We start from the raw sequence: 15,182 nt of genomic DNA on the forward strand, positions 1-15,182 counted from the left end.
CAGCATCAGAATCCTCCTAGAGAAGCATGGAGTAATCCTGTTCAGAAGAGGAATCAGAGAAAATAGAAACCTGATCAGATGAATCATACTATGTCTCTTGCCTAGGCCTCTTATCAGGAGGGGGATGGGAGCCCCTGATCAAAGTAATTAAGTCTTCGGCAATTTTGAGCATCTGTTTTTTTAGGCATGGAAGTCTGAGTAGGAGAATGCTGTACTTGTTTCTTTGTCTTTAGAGCTGCTTTAGTCTTGGTCTTAGAAGCTGAAGATGGCTTAATATATAGTTGCGTAGGTCTGAAGACACACACAGAGGCAGATGCCTGCTCAGCGGCTCTGGACCCATCTGAGGGAAAGATTTCCGAGTGTCCAATACCTTGAGTATCCAGAGGCCCAGTCGGCTCCACGTGGGAGTCGGAAGCGGACTGTGGCGCTGAGGTAGCGGGCGCCAGGGGCTGCAAATGCGCCTCACTGGGAGCCGGCGAACCGGCGACTGGCCTAGCAGAGGCCTCGTCATCTGTTTTGAACCTCAGATGCCTATCCTTTTCCTTGTCCTTGTGTTTAACTCCGGTTGTCGGCTGTTCTGATGGCATTATATAATTAAATCTTCGGCCAAAGTAATGAAATGCAAAATCGAACCGACACTTAATAGTGCGTTGGTTAAATCTAGCACAAAACCGACAGCTAGCAACGTTGTGATCAGGGCCTACACATCTAGCAACGTTGTGATCAGGGCCTAGGCAAGGAATACAGTAAGAGCGAAAATCCTTGAGGTATTTGCTTCCCACAAGTAATACAATTGTTAACTTTTTCTGACATCGGTCTGGAGCAAGAAAAAAAGTTTCCCCAATGGGGTACTTAGCTTTAATGAAGACTTCGGTTCTGAAATTCGGATTTGAAAAACTCAGGAGTCAGCCGACCGGCACTTGTGAACTGCTTTTACTTCGGGCACCGCACGGCAAGAAAGACTGAAGAAAATGGCGTTGGCTGCATCTTTTATACCCCTGGCGCACTGACGTCAGGGAAGAGGCAACAGCAACCGACGCTGGACCTAGACTTTGGAATTCTGGCCGACTGAGGGTAGCCTGCCAGCAGGATAAAGTACAGTTTTGTACCTACCATAAATGTAGATGTCCGAACTGGATAGCATCTGCAGTCATAACAAGTGGGTTGTCCTGTCGTCAGGCAGCCCTGCAGTCGGCCGGATTCCAAAGTCCGGGTCCGGCTTCGGCTGATGTCGCACTCCACCCGACGTCATCTCTGTTGGTCTTCGGGTATAAAAGCATCAGCCGACGCCATCTTCCTCAGTGTTTCTTGCCCCAGATGCCAGTAGCCCTCTTGCAGGCTAAAATTTGGATAGATGCCAATGTTTCCAAATAGATAGAGGTAAACACAACAATAAGCATATATGTACATATAAACAAACAAATACACCATAAATGACTCCCACCCAACAGCTAGCTATTAGGAGGGTAAACACCCTAGGAGTACCACAGAGGGAAGGAGGGAGGGTAATCCTGACTGCAGATGCTATCCAGTTCGGACATCTACATTTATGGTAGGTACAAAACTGTACTATGTCCTTCATGGATGCATCTGCAGTCATAACAAGTGGGTAGAATACCATAGCCAACTAGGGAGGAGGATAAAAGTAGATTATGGTGTGTTTAGGATCCCTTGCAGTACAGCAGTGGCAAACCCTGCTCGGGATCTGGAATATAGAGGCAAATTATAATGCTTGGCAAATGTATGCACGGAGGTCCAAGTAGCCGCCTCAATAATGTCTTTGGTTGCCACTCCTCGTAAGAAGGCTGTGGTAGTGGCTGTTGCCCTTGTAGAATGAGGTCTTATGTTCTGTGGAATTGGTTTTCCATGGAAGGAGTAACAGTATCGTATGCAATTTCCTATCCATTTGGAGATGGTCTGTTTGGAAATAGCTTTTCCTTCCCTTCCTGTTGCATAGGCTACAAAAAGTTGGTCAGTCTTTCTGCTATTTTTGTTCTGTCCAAGTAGTAGCGTAGCTGTCTATGTACATCCAAGGTATGCAGTATTCTTTCCCTCTGTTTTGTGGGTTGGGAAAGAAGGTAGGTAGGTGGATTGCCTGGTTTAAAGATACTCTGGATACCACCTTGGGCATAAATGTAGGATTAGTTCTCATGGACACTCTATCTTGGTGGAAGATTAGGAAGGGTTGCACTGCCATTAAGGCCTGTAGTTCTGAAACCCTCCTTGCTGAAGTAATTGCCAGTAGGAAAGCAGTTTTCCATGACAGGTGTTGTAGGTCTGCTGTTGCTGCTGGTTCAAAGGGTGATAGTGTCAACTTTTCTAGCACAAAGTTTAAATCCCAGGCTGGTAATGGTGGTTTCCTTGGAGGTTTTACATTCTTGATTCCTCTGAGGAACTGCCTGAGCAAAGGGTGCGGAAAAACAGGTGGATCAAAGCTGTATTCTGCTGAAATAGCTGATGCATGTATCTTGATGGAGGAGTAGGACAGGCCTGAATGAAGAAGTTCGCCAGATACTCCAGAATGTTAGGCATATCTATGTTTGACACATCTTTTCCTCTTCGGTACTCCAAATGACAAACCTTTTCCATTTTCCAGCATAGTTCCTTCTTGTTGAAGGTCTGCGTGCTTCAAGAATAATGTCTTTAACTCTTTGGGAAAGTTCTGGATTAGCTGCTGCTATGTGATGTTCCATGCAGTCAGTTGCAGCGTTTTAGGTTTGGATGTATGATGCTGTAGTTGTTCTGAGTTAACATCAAAGGCATCAGGGTATTGGCCACATATTGTTCGAGACATGCTCTTCAGTAGTGGGTACCAGTGTTGTCTTGGCCAGTTTGGGGCTATCAGGATTATCCTTGGACGTTCTTCCTTGATTTTTAGTAGTACCTTGTGTATCAAAGGAAGAGGTGGGAATGCATATGCTGTTAGGCCTTTCCAGTTGAAGGAGAGTGAGTCCACTTTCCATGCTAGTGGGTGGAATGTCCTTGTGCAGAATTTTTGAGCTGGTGATTGAGAGGTGATGCGAATAGGTCTATCTGTGGCATTCCCCATTTCTTTGAGATGGTCTTGAAGATGTCCGGGTGCAGCTTCCATTCGTGGGCATCCAAGTGGTTCTGCTTAATATGTCTGCTAGAGTATTGTCTTTCCCGGTACAAACATTGCCTGTAACTGAATGTTGTAGCTGAGTGCCAGGGTCCACAGCTCCAAGGTCATTCTGCATAGGGGTATGAATGAGTGCCTCCCTGTTTGTTGATGTACCACATGACTGTGGTGTTGTCTGTCCTTATCAACTGGCCCTCTTTGAGGAATGGTTTGAACTTTTGGATTGCCAGTTTTACTGCCAGCATTTCTTTTAGATTGATGTGCAGGTGAAGTTGATCCTGTGTCCACAATCCTTGCACGCATTTGTCCAGCATGTGGGCCCACCATCCTAGGTCTGAAGCGCCTGTTGTGATGGTCTGGCTTGGTTGACATCTGCGAAAGGGTAGGCCTGGGTTTGACTGGCATGCCTGAGCCCACCATAGGAACTCCTGTTTTAAGCATGGAATTAGTGGGATTTCTGTTTCTAGACTGTGTCTGTGTTGGGACCATAAATTCTTTAGGTACCACTGTAGTTTCCTCATATGTAGTCTGGCAAATGGGACCAAGATTATGCATGATGCCATGAAGCCCAAGGCCTGCAGAAATTTTCTTGCTGTTAACTCGTTCAGTTTTGTTAGTGCCAAGAAGTAAAGAGGAGTTCTTTTGTTTTTCTGTAGTCAGGAATGCCATTTGTTGTACTGTGTCCAATTCCGCCCAAGAATGTCCTTGTTTGGGATGGTATCGGCCTTGACTTTTGTAAATTGACTGTGTATCCCAGTCCTTGTAGCAAGTAAATGACCCTTTGTAAATCTGTTGTCAGCTTGCTTTTGTTGTCCCTTGTAGTAGGCAGTCGTCCAGGTATGGGTAAATCTGAATTCCCTGTAGTCTGCAATGGCGATTACTGATGCCAGGCATTTTGTGAATACTCTGGGCAGTAGCTAAGCCAAAGGGCAATGCTGAGAATTGATAGTGCTCTGATCCTGCAAGAAATCTGAGGTATCTTCCGCAGATTGGTCGAATGGGGACGTGCAGGTATGCCTCCTTGAGATCTAGAGTTACCAGCCAAGACTCCTTGCCCAGCATGGGAAGAAGTTGCTGTAGGGTCAGCATTTTGAATTTTGGGACAATGATGTATGTATTTAAGGTGGACAGGTCGAGAATTGGTCTCGAACTTTTTTCCTTTCTTGGAACTAGGAATAGTCTGGAATAGAACTCCTTTCCTTGTTCTGCTGTTGGCACTCTTTCCACAGCTCTCATGTTTGCTAACTCCATTATCTGGCGTAGAGCCTCTGTTTTTGATTTGGAGGTAGATTTGGCATTCCTCTTTTGACTGGTAAAGTGTGGAAGTGAAACCGGTAACCTTGATCTATGGTTTGTAAAATCCACTTGTCTTTTGTTATGTAGTGCCAGTTCTTTGAAAATAAGGTTAACTTTCCGCCTAGAGGAGCTGCTATTTGTTCCCTGGTAGGCGGAGTTAGGATTAAGTCACTGTGGTTGTGCTGATGTAGTGGCAGTGGCTGCGTCTGTGCCTCTGTTGTTACCTTGCCACTGTCGTCCTCTGTAGGCACCTCCTCTAGATTGGTTTCTGCCTCTGGAACGTCTATTCCTGCCCCTTTGAAATTTTGTGGAGTCAGTTAAGGACCAATTTTTGGCAGGCCAGTTCCTGCTAAACCTTGGGGGTTGAACCTGCAAGAAATCTTTAACAGTTTGAACAGATTTTGCCTTTTCTTCCATTTTCTTCATAACCTGCTGGGCAGGTGTACCAAACAAACTTGTCTTGTCCATAGGAGCATCTAGCAACTTAGCTTTAACATGATCCGGTAAAGCTTGTTCCTTTAGCCATGCATGCCTTCTTATCACTGTGCCTGTCATGGCTGATCTAAATGAAGCCTCCAGTGCATCATAGCCACATTTTAAGGAATGGTTGCTAACCTGTTGTATGTTATTTACCATCTCTAATACATATTTCTTATCAAGAGATTCATCAGTGGTTAGTTTTTAGTTAACTGATCAAGCATAAACTCTTGGTATTGTATCATGTGAAACTGACAGTTTAAAGCTCTAGCTGAGAGAGTAGCTGAAGTGTAGACCTTTTACCCCATCTGTCTAATGACCTTGCTTCCCTTTCAGAAGGAATAGGGTTTTTAGCTGTGGTCGGCTACTGCCTTGGGACCCTGGGATATAGTTTCTGGGTCTGCAAGTGGGGCCTTGTAAAGGTGGTGATGAGTATCTGGCACCCTGTAAAATCTGTCTGGTTTGGCAGGGGCTGGGGTAAAGAATCTGGAGCGGAGCAAACATCATTGAAAGCATCATCCACCACAGAGAGAACAGGAGGTATAGCTAAGGGCCTGTGCTGTGGGAGGTGCAGAAAGGTCCTAAGTCTTTTCTGGAGTCTGAAAAATCCTGTTGCTGCCATTGGAACTGTTCTCGCATGGCATGCAAGGTTTCCCCAAAGGAGAATTCTTCTGGTGGGAAGCAGCTGGAATGGATTCTTCAGCATCAGAATCTTCAAAATTGGAGAAGGAGCCTCTGGCTGGTCAGTAATGTCTGATTCATCAGCAGAATCATCAGAAGACACTGGCTCAGGGGCTCTGCCCTAGGTCTCTTCTCTGGGGCTGAGAGGCCCTGTCTGGGTGAGATTGAGATCCTCTAATTAAAGAAATTAAATCTTCTGCCAAAGAAAGCATTTGAGAACTAGAAGAGGGCCTGGATGTGGGGGTTTAACAGGCACTGATTTAGTAGTCTTGGCTGCTTTAGCCCTGGCGAAGGCCTTAATGGACATGGCTGCTGGAGGCCTAGCAGCACCACGTGCTGGGGTAGAGACATCCAAGGGATGGTGTCTGATAAGTCAACCGCCGTAGTGGGTAAAATTTCTGAGGTCGATTCAAGAGTTGTAGCAGGGGCCTCAGTTGTAAGAATAGGTTCAGCTGTACTTTGATCAGTTTTCTCGGTTTCGGCCGAAACCGAGACACTCGCGGTTTGCTTTACCGTGGTTTCGGCCGAAACCACGGACCGCGAGTGTCGGTCTTTATCTTTGCGTTTTTTGGAAGATTGGGTAGTCGGAGGATCCGACGGCATAATGTACGCAAAATCAGTACCGAAAAACTGTTCTGCAAACTCCGACCGACGCCAAGCCGCTCGTCGGTTGAAGGAGGCACAGGCCGAACAGGCTGCTACGTCGTGGGCTGGGCCTAAACAAGGCAGACAGTAAGAGTGGAAATCTTTATGAGGTATTTGTTTCCCACAGGTTAAACAATTGTTAACTTTTTCTGACATCGGCTGAGGCAAGAAAGAGTCCCCAACGGGTACTTAGCTTTAGAAGTCTTCAAGTAGTATTCGGTAGAAGTAATCTCTGGATCCGACCGACCGGCACTTGCGAACAGCTTCTGCTTCGGCCACGCGCAAGAAAGACTGAGGAAGATGGCGTCGGCTGATGCTTTTATACCCGAAGACCAACAGAGATGACGTCGGGTGGAGTGCGACATCAGCCGAAGCCGGACCCGGACTTTGGAATCCGGCCGACTGCAGGGCTGCCTGACGACAGGACAACCCACTTGTTATGACTGCAGATGCATCCATGAAGGACATCGCAAGAGTAATGACTGCAGCAGTGAAACACTATGAACATCCACAGATCTTCAATCCTCTAATTTAGTTTGCAAGTTTTTTTTTTTTTTTTACTTTACAGCAGTTATATAACAGATCAGATGCAAGTTTATACTCCACATATTGCATACCACTCAATGTCTGATTGCAAGAAATCTGGATATAGCCCAAAAGTACGGACAGATTTTAAATATTGCACTTATAAATTTAGAAAGTTGCTAGAACAAAAGTCTTTATGCTGGCATGCATTTTCTGAAGGATGGGGCCGACGCAGACAAACTGGTGTCACAGCCATGGACCAAAACAAAATGCCAAGAAATGCATAACAGTATCCTTTGGAAAGTCATCTATCCCTGGTATCTATCATATAGACAACACACCCCTTAGAGTTGACCCAGTAGTTAGGGACTTAGGGACACAGATAGTAACCTAGCCTTTGACCATCACATGTCTACAATTTTGAGGAAATTGTTCTATATTGCACAACATATAAACAAGGGTATGGTATCCAAGTCCAAGAAAGTCATTGTTCCACTGTATTCGGCATTCATCAGACCCATCATGGAGTACAACGCCCCTTTTTGATATGTACCTACCAGGCATATCCAGCAACTGGAATGTCCACAGAGGTTACTCATTAAAACAGCACAGGGCGTAAGTAAAATGTCTTATGCAGAACACTTCAAGGCCCTATCCCTGTATTCTGTCTCCTACAGACTTTTGAGGGGAGATCTATGCCTGCCATATAGGGCATCGTCATATCCTACTCTGATGGACCTCTTGCATATCCACAAAACAACAGTACCAGAACTACCCATTCTAAAGACTTAAACCTTGCCTGTGATATAAATAGGTCCTGCTGGACAGAGAGGTATGTATCCCAGAGACTACCACAATTATGGAACAGGCTCCCCCATCCAAGTGAAGCAGAGTTCCTCCCTAACCAAATTCAAGTGCAACTTGGACAACTGGATGGGAAACTGGAAATTCATCCCTGGTTTGGCACCTATGTCTCTAATGGACACAGGTAACCTGCAAGTGGTTCATCTCCCAAACCTCTGCTTAAACTTATCAAGGGCATCAGAACTCGTCAGATATTTGGGATGCATTACTAGGCTTAAAAAGGCCCTTGTGGTCATTAGCCTAGTAAACACCTATAAAACACCTATGAACCTATATAAAGTCTGAAACTATTTAATGGCTTCAGTCCTCAGCAATTTGTCAGAAAACCATAAACAGACCAAAAATATGAGGCGAACATCTGGACATTTGAGCAGTATGCACATAACAAAACAACCCTAACATCCCCTCTCTCAAACAGGTTTTTTACGTCGTGGGCTGGGCCTAAACAAGGCAGACAGTAAGAGTGGAAATCTTTATGAGGTATTTGTTTCCCACAGGTTAAACAATTGTTAACTTTTTCTGACATCGGCTGAGGCAAGAAAGAGTCCCCAACGGGGTACTTAGCTTTAGAAGTCTTCGAAGTAGTATTCGGTAGAAGTAATCTCTGGATCCGACCGGCCGGCACTTGCGAACAGCTTCTGCTTCGGGCGCCACGCGGCAAGAAAGACTGAGGAAAATGGCGTCGGCTGATGCTTTTATACCCGAAGACCAACAGAGATGACGTCGGGTGGAGTGCGACATCAGCCGAAGCCGGACCCGGACTTTGGAATCCGGCCGACTGAAGGGCTGCCTGACGACAGGACAACCCAGTTGTTATGACTGCAGATGCATCCATGAAGGACATCAGGTTTTTTAACCCTGCTATGAATACAGTACAGCCGACTATTTTAGAAATATAGTTAGTATTACAATAAAAATCTTCACATCACTAAGATAACGCAAGTGTCCATTTATCAGTTTCAAAGGTATACACACACATTCTGACACTTCTCTTTGCAGTTGTAAGACTTAACACATCCACTGACACACTTACTATAATTAAAGCCCCACACTGCTGCCAACCAAAAACAAAAATGTTTCCTTTCTTGCAAGTTAGTGGCAACAGTTTGAAATGTTGGGAATCACAATGCCAAGTCCTAGAATGTGGAAACTAAACGATTGAAAATCCATCCTTAATCCAAGACTGGAGAAAGGAAACATTCAGAGAAATGGCAAACTGATGATCTCAGACTTGATAAATCTGGGAAGTGGGCAGTTGTCCCCACACTGGAGGTACAGGGGGTTTGCCATCCTACAAAAAAGTTGAGAGAAGAACAATGTTCAACATTGGCTGCTCTTATGCATTTTTTGGTCTTTTTCAGACTTGGAATTGTGAGACTTGATATTTCATTGGGAAGCCCATGTTAATTTTTATAATCCAAGCTCTGTGACAAACAGTTAAAGTATGAAAAATTGGTGAAATCTTGAACCCGTAGCCAAAGTTAAAATAATTTTGTGACCAGTCCCTTCTTAGCAGCTATATTGGGTCGCAGCGGTCATATCTGATGCATGAAAAGCTATGTTCTCTTCTGCTTCCTGATGCATGCTTCTGTCATGGACAGTTCAATCTGCCTGCTATCCCAGGGAAAGCTTCTTGTTATAACTGTGCAAACTCCACAGCTCTGATTCTGTAAACTGTAAAGGCCAGCCCCAAGAAAAGTTAGCATTTTCAAGCTAGTTATCCGCCCTGCAAACTCTATAGTGTTGCTTACTAGATATAAAGCATAACCTCTGGGTAACCTTTGAATCATGTTTAGCCTGTAAAATTATGCTTCCACATGAAAATCAGGTAGAAAAGGAAACCAAACTGCCTGAAAATAGTTTCAGTGAACTGCTGTCTGCAACGTGACCCTCAGTCTGCCACAACACAAGTTCTCCACCACACTTCCTAACAGTGTCGTAGTACGGTTACCATGTTAATCCTCAATCTAGCCCTAGTCCAACTGTGACAGTGCACCTTTCAAGCACCTCATCATTTACATTTTTCCTCGAACATCCAAGAAAACCTAGCTAATAAAGTTTCCCTGTAGCCAATCGATTGACAGCTTTGTTTTCATACAAGCTTTGCTGCAGCCATCCATCTCACCCACTTCATCAGCCTGGGGCTTGAACCCCTTGGGTCATCTCCTAAAATGGACTTCGCTCATCAGTCTTAAAGTATAAATAAACTGGTTACCCACAGTTGTGTCAGCCCTCAATGAAAACGTAGAAATCCTATGAACCATCATCAAAGTGCACATCCTTCATCAACTGTAAACAGACCCAGAGCACTGCAAGCAACATGGAAAACTGATATTTTTTGATGGACCTTCCTCTGTTGCTGAAGTCAAAGCAGTTGCCAAAGTGCTTAGTTGCTGGCATCTGCCCTGCTGGAAGGCAAGTAGCTAATCACATCACACAGCATTTTGACAGGGGTGGCCACCACAACTTTTCCTGTCGGTATTTCCTAGCACTGAATAAGATACTATGACTAGGCATGTGTCTTTGAGAAACTTCCAGGCCTGGGCCCACCTCAGGGAATGCTGCAATGCAAGGACTTCAATGCATCCTGACTCCTCTCCCGCCCTTAATCTTCACTCACCTTTTACAGGGATCATCACAAATGTTTGCTGCTACAGTGATTACCACACAAGTGATCACCTGAATCACGAATGCAGGCTGCCCTTCACCAAACCATTTAATCTACAGAAGCACCTTTCGTTGACCAGTTGGCTAAAGGTAAAACAAAAACTGCACTTGCACTACAACAATTCCTCCAGCTATGTGAAATAAAAATATCATCACTTCTGGAGAGGAGCTCCAAAAATTAAGTTACAGGGCAACTACTCTGTTGAAGAAAATGGAATCAGAGGAAATATAATGATACGACTCATATCATTATATTCCATCATACCATTATTCTTAATGCCCTTTTTCATACTTGAAAGGTGTTAAAGCAGTTCCCATATACAACACTGCAAAGTAGATTAACCAGCGTTACTTACTTACTTATGCGGCGAGTTGATTCACAGTTTTAAGAACAATCAGATGAGCCAGTTGGGTGAATTATTTTTTTTGTTTGCTCCAGACTTTAGCTGCTTTCAGGAATATGCAATTCATTCCCTTTGACGAAGTTAGACCTGTTACAAGTATCTCCTTTGACTGTTTTATTCAGCCAGTCATAAGGTCTTATGCTCTAAATTCCGAGTGCTTGACTAACCTGTAATTTAGTCTTGCCGAACATTCAGAGTGCATTTCATCAATGGCATTTTCCACAATATGCAATCTTGTGTGTGACAACAGGCTAAGTCCAAACTTCCCAACATTTGGAGCCAAACAGAATCCTAACGTTCTTAGTTTCGAAGCAGCCCTACCTTTAGTGCGAATTCTTGTAATGAGATGTTTTGTGATTTTCCACCAGGTGTTTTTTTTTTTTCTTGTATCAGGCAAGTTATGACTGCCTACAAATATGCTGTCACTGCAAATTGAAACTATTTAAATGATGGCACAAAGCCAGTTGCAACATGAGCAGATCAAATTTGGAGCTTATTTCTAGTTATATTCTTTTTCTATACATTACTAACCATGGACTGCGAGTCACACTTTTAAAAGAAGACTAGAGGGAGCACTTAGGATTTTGAGCAGACAGCCAAGCTTGGACTTGGATGCCATTTTTCTTCAACCAAACACTACTGGTTTCTTGTCTTACTCTAACAAGTTGAGTATAATGAATAGCACAGCAGATATCAAACTGGCAGGAACACACAATGCCTTTGCTTCCCCACCTTTCTGAAAGCTGCAAGGAGTGGTTGCCTACGATTCTTTTCATATTATGAAACTGCACAGCCTCCCTCCTTCTCTCAAAATATATTCTGCCATTGCCATAAATACACAGGCGAAAATCCTCCCCAGCCTGAATTTATATCTAAGCCATAGTACCAGCATAACTGACTTTTCAACTTCATAAATCATTTTAAAAATTCTATTTAAAACATTTGTGATCAATGTTTTTTTCCTTTGAGTAACTGTGTAACGTAATAATATCCATTAATAACTGAGTAGATCATCTGGGGTGCCACTGAAGAAAAATTAATAAGTTATTTACTTTACTTCAAAACAGTTAGGTAGACTGGACCACAATGGCATTTTTGAAGAACATACTAGTTTCATATATAAAAATAATATTAACAGCAACGGTATATTATAGCAATAACCCACGCCTGGGTGTGGGTAATGCTGGATTTACCCACGGTTGGCGTGGTTTGGTCCTGAGGGTGAAGCCCAAGGGACCAAACAAAGCCAACCGTGGGTAAATACAGCATTACCCACACCCAGAAGTGGGTTATTGCTATTATACCATGACATTATTTAAGAAAAGAAAAGTACAGTTTTGTACCTACCATAAATGTAGATGTCCGATAGGTATGCATCTGCAGTCATAACATATGGGTTGTCCTGCCTCAGGCAGCCCTTCGGTCGGCCAGATTCCAAAGTCTGGGTCTGGCCTCGGCTGATGTCGCACTTTCCCCGACGTCAGAGCTCCTGGGGTATAAAGGCATCAGCCGACGCCATTTTCCTCAGTTTTTCTTGCCCCAGATGCCAGGTGCCCTCTAGGAAGGCTAAATTTGTATAAATGCTGAAAAATTCCAAACATTATCAAATTATATACATATATAAACAAACAAATACACCATAATAGATTCCCCCAGCTAGCTGAAAGAGGGGTAAGCACCCTAGGAGTACCACAGAGGGGAAGGTGGGTGGGTAATCCTGACTGCAGATGCATACCTATCGGACATCTACATTTATGGTAGGTACAAAACTGTACTATGTCCTTCAAGGATGCATCTGCAGTCATAACATATGGGTAGAATACCATAGCCAATCTGGGGGAGGAGGAACTAAGAGAAGGATGGTGTGTAGTTAAGATCCCCTGCAGTACTGCAGTTGCAAACCCTGCTCGGGATCTGTAGATTGTAATGCTTGGCAAATGTATGCACAGAGCTCCAAGTAGCAGCTTCTAAAATGTCCTTGGTAGCCACCCCGCGTAGGAAAGCTGTAGTGGTGGCTGTGGCCCTTGTGGAATGAGGCCTGATATTTTCAGGAACTGTCTTTCCATGAAAGGAGTAGCAAAAGCGAATGCAATTTCCTATCCATTTTGAAATTGTCTGTTTGGAAATTGCTCTTCCTTGCACCCCAGTTGCATATGCTACAAAAAGCTGATCAGTTTTTCTGTTGGTTTTAGTTCTGTCCAGATAGTAGCGTAGTTGTCTGTGTATATCCAAGGAGTGCAAAAGTTTTTCCCCTTTGTTCTGTGGGTTAGGGAAGAATGTAGGCAAATGTATAGCTTGGTTCAAGGATACCCTGGATACCACCTTTGGCATGAAAGTAGGATTGGTTCTCAGTGACACTCTATCCTGGTGAAAAATAAGAAAAGGCTGCACTGCCATGAATGCCTGTAACTCGGATACTCTTCTTGCTGAAGTGATTGCCAGAAGGAATGCAGTTTTCCAAGATAAAAACTGTAGGTCTGCTGATGCTGCTGGTTCAAAGGGAGGTAGTGTCAATTTTTCCAGCACAAAATTGAGATCCCATGCAGGTAGGGGGGGCTTTCTTGGTGGCTTTACATTTTTGATCCCCCTCAAAAATTGTCTGAGCAGAGGGTGTGAGAAGATAGGTGGATCCATATTGTATTCTGCTGAAATTGCTGAAGCATGAATCTTAATGGAGGAGTAAGACAGGCCATTGTGGAATAATTCTGCTAAGTATTCTAGGACGTGTGCTAGGTTTGCCACTGTGACATCCGTGCCCCTTGATGTGCTCCAAGTGAGAAATCTCTTCCATTTAGCTGAGTATGTCTTTCTTGTGGAAGGTCTGCGAGCCTCCAGGATAATGTCCTTCACCCTCTGAGATAAATCAGTTTGGTTGGGTTTTAAGGAATTTTCCAGGCAGTTAGCTGCAATGTTTTCAAGTTGGGATGCAGGGTTTTGAAATTGTTCTGCGTTAGAAGAAGAGGCCATAGGGGAAGAGGCCATGAATTTGTCCGAGACATGCTTCTCAGTAGTGGGTACCAATGTTGTCTTGGCCAGTTCGGAGCTATTAGTATCACCTTTGGCTGTTCTTCCCTGATCTTCAGTAGAACCTTGTACATCAATGGGAGAAGGTGGAAAGGCATATACTGTTAGGGCATTCCAGCTAAAAGAGAGAGAGTCCACCTTCCAGGCTTGTGGGTGGTATATCCTTGAGCAGAATTTCTTCAGTTGGTGGTTGAGTGGGGAGGCGAACAGATCTATCTCTGGCATTCCCCATTTTTTTGTTATGAGTTTGAAAATGTCTGGATGCAGCATCCATTCGTGTGCATCCGTGGTAGTTCTGCTTAAGCTGTCTGCTAGTGAGTTTTCTTTCCCTGGTACGAATTTGGCCTGCAGCTGGATATTGAGATTCAGGCATAGATTCCACAGATTCATAGCCATCCGGCATAGAGGGTAGGAATGTGTTCCTCCCTGTTTGTTTATGTACCACATGACCGTGGTGTTGTCTGTCCTTAATAGATGTCCTTGCTGGAGGAAGGGTTTGAATGCCTCGATTGCATGCCTTACTGCCAGCATTTCCTTTAGGTTTATGTGCATGCTTAGCTGTCCTTGAGGCCATAGGCCTTGGATACGTTTGTCCTCCATGTGTGCTCCCCATCCTCGGTCTGAGGCGTCCGTGGTGATGGTCTGCCTTGTTTTTGGTTTGTTGAAAGGCAACCCTCTGTTGGACTGGCAGGCCTGAGCCCACCACAGGAATTCCTTTTGAAGGCACGGAATGATGGGTATCATGGTTTCTAGACTGTGACTGTGTAGAGACCATACATTCCTTAGGTACCATTGTAATTTCCTCATGTGCAACCTGGCATGTGGAATCAGGATTATGCAGGATGCCATGTAACCCAGGGCCTGCAGGACTTTCCCTGCAGTAAGCTGAGTTTGTCTTGTTAAAAACAAGAAGTAATCTGGAAGTTGTTTTTGTTTTTCTTCTGTGAGAAAAGCCATCTGAGTGATTGTGTCCAGATCCGCACCCAAAAAGGTTATCCTTTGGGATGGTACTAGTCTTGACTTTTGGATGTTGACTGTGTATCCCAAGGCCTGTAGCAGGTGTATGGTATAGGCCAAGTCCTTTAACAATTTTATCTTGTTGTCCGCTTGAATTAGGCAGTCGTCCAGGTATGGATAAATTTGAATTCCCTGAAGTCTGCAATGTGCAATTACTGATGCCAGGCATTTCGTGAATACTCTGGGCGCAGTAGATAAGCCAAAGGGCAATGCTGAGAATTGATAATGCTCTGATCCTGCAAGAAATCTGAGGTGTCTTCTGCAATCTGGTCGGATAGGGACGTGCAGGTATGCCTCCTTGAGATCTAGAGTCACCAGCCAAGACTCCTTGCCCAACATGGGAAGAAGTTGCTGTAGGGTCAGCATTTTGAATTTTGGCACAATGAGATATGTGTTCAGTGCGGACAGGTCGAGAATAGGCCTCCATTGGTTTTCTTTTCTCGGTACGAGGAATAATCTGGAGTAAAATCCTTGGCCTTGTT

General features: G+C 44.3%; 1 protein-coding gene across 8 annotated transcripts in view; it reads right to left on the reverse strand.

Moving 5' to 3' along the window:
- FAM83H (family with sequence similarity 83 member H) overlaps nucleotides 1–15,182 on the reverse strand; it is a 1,342,513-nt gene that overhangs the window by 1,079,110 nt on the left and 248,221 nt on the right. The window contains exon 1 of one of the 8 annotated variants that reach the window (XM_044067457.1): nucleotides 10,827–10,955. The exons of 5 other annotated variants lie outside the window; for them this stretch is intronic. The gene's annotated coding sequence lies outside the window, so the exon portion shown is untranslated. 2 more of the 8 variants (XM_044067456.1, XM_044067455.1) reach the window with 2 other exon arrangements.

This window comes from Protopterus annectens, chromosome 3.part1, assembly GCF_019279795.1.
Source record: "Protopterus annectens isolate FY-2018-M chromosome 3.part1, PAN1.0, whole genome shotgun sequence".
Lineage (NCBI taxonomy): Eukaryota > Metazoa > Chordata > Ceratodontiformes > Protopteridae > Protopterus > Protopterus annectens.